At 33.6% G+C, this 10,293-nt stretch overlaps 1 long non-coding RNA gene across 1 annotated transcript; it reads right to left on the bottom strand.

Annotated features, from left to right (window-relative positions):
- Positions 1 to 4,823: 4,823 nt before the first annotated feature.
- On the bottom strand, positions 4,824 to 5,651 carry LOC113040004 (uncharacterized). Its single transcript, XR_003275131.1, has 2 exons — positions 5,361 to 5,651; positions 4,824 to 4,935 (listed from the first exon to the last, which is right to left on the bottom strand). It is a non-coding gene; the product is annotated as an uncharacterized LOC113040004 (long non-coding RNA).
- Positions 5,652 to 10,293: the final 4,642 nt, after the last annotated feature.

Raw genomic sequence — 10,293 nt, 5'->3', positions numbered from 1 at the left:
GCCCCTCTAGTGGCCAAAGCACAGAAGCACTTTGGCCACTAGAGGGGGAAATTGACTTTGAAGAATGAAATGAATCTTCAATTCCTAAATATGTAATTTGAGATGTCTGATTTTAAATGGAAAGTGTTGAAGAACTGAAATGAATTGTATCTTTAAAGGCATTCATTGACCAGTGTATTCTGTATTCTGAGAATGTACCAAAGTAAGTTTCTATGATGACTGAAATAGTAGAGCTTATACTGTATAAGATGATATCATTGGCATATAGAGTAGCATATTGATATTAAACTTAGCCAAAACAAAACAAATAATGCAGGTATATATGAAATTATGCATGCCAAATAATTTTAGTAAATGATGCATGGTGAATGTATTCCTTTGTTCAGTTTTGAATATATTCACTACTAAACTAATACAAGTTAGTAATTAGTATAACTACAGAACTGATGTAAACAATTATGTGGAATAAAGTTGTAATGTCTTGTCTGCATCCAAAGTCTCTTAATTCCTGTAGTTGTGTCAGTCCGTAACACATCTTGTTCAACTTTTCAGACAAATGAAGATGTCCTGATATTTACACCTCAGTTCTGTATTGCACTGAATTTATGGTCCATTCATTTGTTTAAATAATACTGTCAAGAAACAAGCTTGTGCCAAACAATTAATTTAAACAAAACTTTAATGTTTAACTAACATTAAATGCTGAAAGAAATACATTTACAGGCTTTATCTCTTGTGAACCCAAAGAGTATTTGGATGCATTTAAAGAACACCTAATATGGCATTTAAAATGTTCCAAATATTTTTTTAGAACTCCCCAACAACAGTTTTGCATGCATGCAATGACAAAAAAGACTTTAGTTTTCTTATAATATGCATTTATTTTTACCTGTTTTGACAGCGATTCTCAAATGATTTGTTTAGTGATTCACTTTTCAAAACCCCGCCTTTACGTGACGTTAGCGAGTATAGCCCAGAGTTCATATTGTAAAAGCACAATCAGTCTTTGTTTGCGTTAACTCGATGCATAAACATAACGTTTTTACCAAAAAAACAAAAAACAGTAACGTTACGTTACTACGAGTATGACTCTATTCTTAAAGAAAACTCCGAAAACAACAACAAACATTTCACATATCTCAATACAATTGTCATTGAAGACCTAGAAGCTAAACGGTGCTTACACAACAAACCAAACAATTATTAAGCATGCTACATAAAACATATAAAAGCAGCAATTATTAATAACACTTACAGGTTGTGATCCGGAGGAGGAAACTGATGCAAATACACAAACTGAACCTTCCTTCAATATCAGCCGGCTCGCGAATCCAAGTTTGATTGCATTTAAGTTGGTAAAGCAGTCGTCTTCAAAATGGCGTGAACAAAGCACAAGGCTCGGACTATACTTCTGTGGTACAGTTGTATATATGAATTGTAGCCACTTAGTCTTCAAATGCTCATCCTTGGGCAGATGAAAAAAGTTTGCTTTTGAGTCGCACTTCAGAACACAGCGTCTCGTCGCCATGATGTTCTCTAGTTTTCACTGGCGTCTTGGAGCGCAATAAGTGGGCGTATCGTATTCAAATAACTTGACAAGTTGACGTCATCTAGTCAGAGAAAAAGCTTTGGTCTTCTAACGATTCATAAAAATGACTCAGAGTTGACTCTTACTTTTGAAAGACAATAACTTTATATACGGTGCACTGTCATATTTCAAACTTTGCAGGATGTTTTTGTTCACTTAGATCTATGTCACACACTAGCCTACATGAAAGGTAAATTTCAAAATTCCATATTAGGTGCTCTTTAATTACATTTAAAGATGACAATCATTACATAATGTAACACAATCTTTTTTTCTTTTATTTTTAAGTGTTAACAAACTGGATTTTTTTATTATTATTATTCTTTTTGTGGTCACTGTAAAGAATGTCCAAACGTTGTGCTTCCTCTGGATATGCAGTCATCTATTCTGATGGTATGCTGATTTTAATATACCATCCATAAAACTGCAGACATTAATGTTCACTTCCTGGTCTGCTGTTTTGTCTCCATTCTGTTTGTATGCATAGGAACATTCACATACAAACAATACAACTTTATCATCTTCACCACTGTGGAAATAAATTCCATTAGAAACATTGATGAACATCAAGGGTTATGTACTTTAGTTTTTGGTTTGAAAATGGGCTCTATCAAACAGAATAAAACAAAACATATTTTAGACACACAATGACCTTTCATTTACAGTGGGGCTCGAAAGTTTGGGCACCCTTTGCAAAATCTGTGAAAATGCGAGTAATTTTCAAAAAATAAGAGAGATCATACTAAATTCATGTTATATTTTATTTAGTACTGTCCTGAGTAAGATATTGTACATAAAATATATTAACATTATATTTTAACATCCACAAGACAAATGCTGAAATTATTAAAATAACCCCACTCAAAAGTTTGGGAACCCTTGGTTCTTAATACTGTGTTCTGTTACCTGATGATACTCGACTGTCTTTCTGTTTTGTGATGGTTGTGCATGAGTCCCTTGTTTGTTCTGAACAGTTAAACTGAGCAGCGTTCTTCAGAAAAATCTTTAGTTATCAGTTTTCCAGCATCTTTGCATATTTGAATCCTTTCCAGCAGTGACTTTATGATTTTGAGATGCATATTTTCAGACTGAGGACATTTGAGGGACTCAAACACAACTATTTAAAAAAGATTCAAACATTCACTGATGCTCCAGAAGGAAACAAGATGCATTAACACGATGAAGATGGCCAAATTTGTCTTATTTTGTTGAATATTTTTTTCCCATTTAGTTCTGCCCTTCGTAAGCAACAGAAGATACTTGTATGTTTCCCGGTACACAAATTAAGTACAATTTACCTTGATCTTCAAATTCCAAAAGTTTTCACCCCCCAGCTCTTAATGCATCTTGTTTCCTTCTGGAGCATCAGTGAATGTTTGAACCTTTTTTAATAGTTGTGTTTGAGTCCCTCAAATGTCCTCAGTGTGATAAGGTGCATCTCAAAATCATAAAGTCACTGCTGGAAAGGGTTCAAATATGCAAAGATGCTGGAAAACTGAAGAATCTGCAGGAGCTTAAAGATTTTTCTGAAGAACGCTGTTCAGTTTAACTGATTCTTTTTTTTTTGTCTTGCGGACTAAATGATATTATATTTTATGTACAATATCTTACTCAGAACAGTACTAAATAAAAAATAACATGCATTTAGTATGATCTCTCTTATTTTATGAAAATTACTCATATTTTCACATATTCTGCAAAGGGTGCCCAAACTTTCGAGCCCCACTGTACATACAAGCATTTTATTGTAACATTTATGAAAATTATATTCAGCAATCAGCAGTAAAGTGTTAACTGATTGTAAAGATTAAGTTAACAATACACATGATAGATCAAAATAAGCATGAAGGAAAAAAGATTCATAACTCATAAGGAAAAAATCTTAATATAGATAAAATAACTGCAAAATGAAGGATGAGAGGGAAGAGATCTGAGTAAAAGATATAAAACTTACTGTCAGAAAGCGTTTTACTGTTACCAGTGTAAATGACATAAGGTTTTTGGTTGACTTTTCCAATAATACTGCATGCATAGTCTGTATATGGCAATAATCCAGTAATACTACAGACTGTACTAGTGACACTGTCTTGTGTACAGCTCCCAGCTGAAAAGACAAAACACACCTGAATAAGACATTGAACATCTATTACCTTTACTAATATCATAAAAAACCCTGGAGTATTATTACAGATAATGTGCAGATGATAATTTCAGTGATGGTGTATTAGTAAAACAACAGGAAAGTTGGAGCTCTTACGATGATTGTTTCCATGTCTGTCAGGTGTTTTGCAGCTGGCTGAATAACTGTCCCATTTAATGCCTGAGCATCGATCTCCCTCGAGTGAAGTCCAGGAGATTTCCAATGAGTCACTGGATTTCTGCTGAAATCGCCCATTCTTTTTCCAGTCTGTAATAAAGAAAAATAGAAATCACAAATAATGCAAAACAAATCTTCACAATACACAATTGTACACAAGACTCTCCATGAGTCAAATACAGATTTACAGTGGTCTTATTTTGATTCCTCAGTCACACTCATCACAGTACTGGATAACATTACATAACTAATATCATTATTTAATAAATAATCTAAAAAACAAGCAGTTGAAAAAGACTACAATTATAATCTTTAGTTTAATCGGTGCCTTGAAGTTTAAGTGAAATAAAAGTGATTTCAAATTGATAAACTGATGTGACAAATTAAAAGTTCAAAACCAAAGATGTTATAATGTAATGGTGGAAACCTTCTCATTGTTTAATGTTATATCATATAATTAAACGTAAGGACATTTAAATTGTTTTAATTGAATCTTAAGTGTCTTAATACCTTTCAGGATCAATGTACCGTATTGTACCCTTTTTTTTTTTTTGCCAGACTTTATGACATTATTGGTAAATATTCCCAGGTGTGAAGAGAGAAAGAGGGAAGAACTTTGAATCAGTGTTGTCTGTATAACAGGAACTCACCACATTTTATCTGAATGTCGAGCTCATTACTCTTGATGGGTTGTTTCTCACGAGGATATTCTCCAGTGCAGCTGTACAGTGTGTTTAGTAATAATAACACTGGGGTATTTATACCATAAACTGTGCCCTTTTCTGATAAATAAAGAAGAGAAAATTAATTAATCATCTGCTTGTCTGTTTCATCATCAATTTAAATAAAGTATTATTACAATAAAAAAAGAAAGAATATGAATTCACAGTCCCATCAACACATGTCCAGTACTTACTTTTCTCATTATTGATGCAGTTGATGATAAGCAGTGCAGCATTACATTGTTCTGGTTTATTCATCCATTCAAACTGAGAGGGAATAGTTTTCTTGAAGTTTATGTGCGGCTTGACTGAAACAAAAACATTCAGTTCATTACAAAAAAAATGCAATCAAAATTAAGTCACATCACATCAAACTTAAGTCACATCACGAACACATCAGCAACAAACAGTAAAAATGACAATGAATTTGAATTAAGACAGCAAACACAATGTTGAATTAAAATTCAAGAAAAAAAAAATAATTATAACATCCAAGTAAAACTGCTTTGATTTCATTTTGTTATGAAACAAAACATAATTGGATACTTAAACGCAAAGAAACATATATTAAACAGATATTAATAATAATTGTTTGAAATGCCATCTACTAAAATGTATAATGCATTTTGCACATTGAAACATTCATCATTATTCTACAGACATTTCATTTGTGTTTAAACAGCAAAAAATTCAACTGAATAATGAACCATCTGTTTCCTTATTAAATACCAACCTGGGGGCAGATCAACATTCATTGTGTAGTTACATGTGTCCAGTACAACGGTGTGTGTGGATGCACAAGAGTTTTGCTCCGTTATTTCAACACATTCAGTCAGATCCCATTGAATACCAGTCAATTCTCCTTTCAAACACACTTCATTATCTGTCACGCCCGTCACAACAGTTTTTTTAAGAGCTTCTACTTTTTCTGTACAAGAAATGAGAGACAAATATAAATAAATATTACTTCACAATATCTATTCAGCAACATAATACAAACACAGTTCAAAAACCTGACATATAAGAATTGTTATTGCTCTCTGTGCTGTAAAAATAAATAATACAAAACCTCCAAAGAGTATTTGAAAGCTTAAAAATCTTTAAAAATGACTATCATTACATTGTGTAACACATAAAGTCTCGGTTACGTATGGTAACCCTCGTTCCCTGAAGGAGGGAACATGGACACCACGTCGGTGACCGACGAATATGGGATATCGCTTCGATAGACCAATCTACTTTGAGTGTAAACTAAACGAGCCAATGCATATTTGCATGCAATTATTGCATCCCGCTGCCGCTGATCACTGCGTGAGTATAAGAAGGCAGCAGGTGCAATGCATACCAGGTTTTCGCTGAGGAGCCGAGCCGGGAACCCGGCAGCTCAGCGGCGGTACAGCAACCATGGAGACGGGACGTGGCATCTCCATTCCCTCCCTCAGGGAACGAGGGTTACCATACGTAACCGAGACGTTCCCGTCAGTCACTCTCGATGCCATGTCGGTAACCGACGCAAAATGGGATCTACCAAAGCACCATGAGTGCTGCCCCTTCCAGTGGCCTGTGCGAGCCCAAAGCACTACCTCACTGGGTGAGATTGGATAACACTGGGAAAACATAACCATTCCACTTGGAACAGGGACGCTGCGGAAGGCCCATCCTTCCCGAAATAGGTCTCGGAGGCAAATACACATATAGCATACTAGATTGGTCTATCGAAGAGACATCCCATTTTGCATTGGTCACTGACGTGGCGTCGAGATTGACCGACTGAAAGGGAACCTGCATTACTTTTTCCTGCATCTGTGGAAAGTTTGAGATAATAAATAAATAAATAAATAAATAAATAAAATAAAATAAACCTATGATTTAATTTACCTTCATCAAAAATACATTATGCAACTCAACTTTTAATAATTTAATTATTTCTGAGATTTAACCCAAAACTGTGCCAAAAGGAAGTGTTTTTTTCTGCTTTTTAAAAGACTTTGCTCTCCTAACTATGCATTGTTATGTGGCTAAATTTGTTTTATTATGTTATATTATTTAAATGGCTGAAACAAGGCAAGTATTGTTACAGCTTTTTCAAAAATAGTCTAAAGCAATGGCAGAAGTAATGATGCTGCGATCAGAGATGCTCATTTATTTTGTCCAGACCTATTTGTGAAGTTACTAAAATATAAAATCAAACTTCAGTTTGTTCTTCATGCATCCATGCATTGTTTCCGTATTGAAAATGTTTTCAGAAACGAATATGTTTGATAGCTGGAAAACAACCTTCATCTATTCACCTAAAGTTACATGCACAAGCTGCTGTTCACTGAATGATCTAACTCTTCTACAAAAAAAGAAAAGAAAGAGGAAAATAAATGAATAAATATTTTAGTACTTGATCTACATTTCTTGATTTCCTAAAAAAATATGTTTAATATGAAGAAAAATCTATATCGGTAATAAAAAATAAAATAAATAAATAAATACATTGTCAAAATATGAATCTGTTAAGTGTAAACAAACTGTAAATTATGTCCCATCTGAGTCTCTTTCAGTTTGTTTTAATTCATGCAGAAATCTTCTTTTTCACACTTACTACTGGAAATAAAGGTGTTGCTTCCACTGAGTTTACAGTCATCCACACTGACGGTGTACACAGTGCATGGTTTTAACCATTCAAAAGGAATTTTAAAGACAGTTTGGTTATATATTTCCGCAGCACGGATCTCATTGTGCTTATCCTTTATCCTGATTGTGTAATTTTGGTCCTTAGAGCCGGTGATATTCACGACATGAGCTTCATTTTCTTTCACACTCTTCAAAACGCTGTACTGACCTGTGTGTAAGTGTGTTTGAACAGTCACAAATTCATAAGAAGAAACTGTGTCTTGAACAACACAATTAAAGTTGACTTCACACAACAGACAAACAAATACTCACATGGCCTTTCTGTGGTACCTGAGAAAATCACATATTTAAATGTTAATCATCATAAATCAAGCAATTGTGTCTCAATAAACATTAATGGACCCACTTTATATTAAGTGGCCTTAACTACTATGTACTTACATTTTAATATGTACTTATTATGTACATACATGTTTTTACATTGTACTTATATATATATTAAAAAAAAACCACCCTTAAACTTACCCATACCTCCAACCCTCTCCCTAACCTTAGCCCTATCCCACCTCAATAGCAGCAAAAGTGTTTTACAATACAATATGAACACAATAAGTACATTGTACTTATTTTTCTTTTATATAAGTACATGGTAGTTAAGGCCACCTAATATAAAGTGGGACCACATTAATAATTATATCAGAGAGCACAAGTGTTGTGGAGTTACCCGTGATGCTGGTGGATGTGTGTAAGGTTGAGGTGGGTTGTGTGGAGGTGAGAGATGTGATGGTCGTGTTTGAAGGTGAGGTGATGGAGTCATTATTTGAACCTGGTAGAGTGTCTAGTTGATAAAAGTTAATAGTTAAAACTGTCTGACCAGACTGCAGATGTACTGCTAAGTTTGATTAATGAATAAATAACACATTTCAAGAAGCAAATTGTTAAATTCATCTGCTGATAGTGAGGTTTGTGAATGAGTGCATGAGGGGGAGGGCCTGTTTCTAAAGTTCATGATACTGAGCATCACCTAATGTAATTCACAAATATATTGAAATATTGTACTAGTATTAGCATTAGTCATGGTAAATTAAACAATTAAAAATTGACACTAAATTGAAGCTGACATTAGCAATAACACGTTCAGGAGGTATAACCTGAAAAAATGTGTAATGATTGTGAAATATTACTAATGTTTAAATACAAATATATAAAAATGTTACAAATTAACTTTAAAATTAACAATATAATTATTAACATAATAATTAACATAATTAATGGTACATTTGAATTATTATTTTTTAATTGTGAAAAACTATAAATGCTACATTTCTACACACTAAAAAATGTTGGGTTAAAAATAACCCAACCTGTAACCCAACTATGGGTTGGTATAGCACCTTCCCATCTATGGGTTATTTCAGCCCAACCCATTTGGTTAAAATCATGTTGGGTTAGAAGTTACCCAACAGTTGAGTTAATTATTTATATTAATTAACATCAGTATTTTTATTAAAAATTACTTAATACAACCATATTTTGAAACTACTTTTGTTGTAAATTACAAATTTTATTTTAAAAAGCAAATAACACATTTACAAATATATTTTAAAATATTTTATTTAAATGTACAAGAACGTGTAAAAATACAACTGACGTTTTCAAGATGTACAAATGTGTCAATTCATATCAAAACACACAAATGTGCAAATACAGTTCACAGCTGTGGCCTTATGGTTAGAGAGTTGGACCTGTAACCTGAAAGTCGCAGGTTTGAGTCTCGGTGCTGGCAGGAGATGTAGGGGGTGAATGAACAGTGTTCTCTTCCACCCTCAATACCCATGGCTGAAGTGCCCTTGAGCACAGCACAGAACCCTCAGTGGCTCCCTGGGCACTGGATCTATAGCTGGCCACTGCTCTGTGGGGGTGTGTTCACTTTCACTGCTGTGTTTGTGCACTTGGATGGGCTAATGGGTTACCACACATGGCAAATGTCATGACTTTCAAATAAAATGAACATAACACATAATAATAGAAAAAAAATAATCATAAAATCAATATACTAGCTGCTGGACTTACTGATGATCAATAAAATAAAGTTTTTTACTGATTACTAAACACAAAGTTTTTAAGGAGGAGACAGTCTGCAGAAGAAACTATTAAAGACTGTGTGTTCCAAAAACTCTCAAATGGGAGCAGAGGGCTTTAGGTAGTAGATGTCATATACAAAGAAAAGTTTGAAACACATATTGACTGCTTGTAGTATCGTCTCCTGTTCCATCGCCTCCTCATTTAAAATAATAAAATCTTGGGAGGAGTTTTCCTTGTCACCAAGCACCAGGACATGTGGATTCTGGCTTGTCTCTTGATTCAAGTGCAGCACTAATTAGTGACAACCTTAAAAGAATAATAAAAAAATAAAAAAAAACAGTTCAGTTAACATGCATTGTGATGATATTTCATTGATACACTCACTTTACAAATAAGGTAATTTAAATGAGTTAAAAGCTATAGCGAATTTAAATTGGTTAAAGTGATAATTCACCCAAAAATTAAAATTCTGTCATCATTTTTTTTTTTTCAAACTATCTTCTTGGAACGATTTGTATTGTACAACATGTGTCTTATACAAAATAAATAAAGGTGACTTGATTTCACAGGGAACTGTAATTTTAAGTGTTGCTTTTACTTACAGGTTGAAGGTCAATGAAGGACCGCTTCATTTCCGTGTATGATGTGCACTCCGTGTTTCCATTTGTGTGGTATGGTGCAGATGGCAGGAAGAGTTTAAAGACAATTTCTGCACGAAGGTCTTTAAATGAAAAAAGTACAGAGAAAGCACAAGTTGAAATGAAAGGAAGCTTTCTTGGACGGAATGCAACAATACACTTATTTCACCTCATTTATCTTTTTTCATAATTTTTTGAAGTCATAGGTCTAAGTAAAATTGAAAACTTATTTATCGTTAATTTAAATAGGTTACTTACCTTGAAATATTTCAATTAACAGGCAGAAATTCTATTGTTGCAATTTTTCCTTCATGAAAAAGT

Source organism: Carassius auratus, chromosome 22 (genome assembly GCF_003368295.1).
Source record: "Carassius auratus strain Wakin chromosome 22, ASM336829v1, whole genome shotgun sequence".
Taxonomy (NCBI): Eukaryota; Metazoa; Chordata; class Actinopteri; order Cypriniformes; family Cyprinidae; genus Carassius; species Carassius auratus.
The sequence above is the reverse complement of the archived record's forward strand: the minus strand, read 5'-3'. Positions and strand labels throughout refer to the sequence as shown.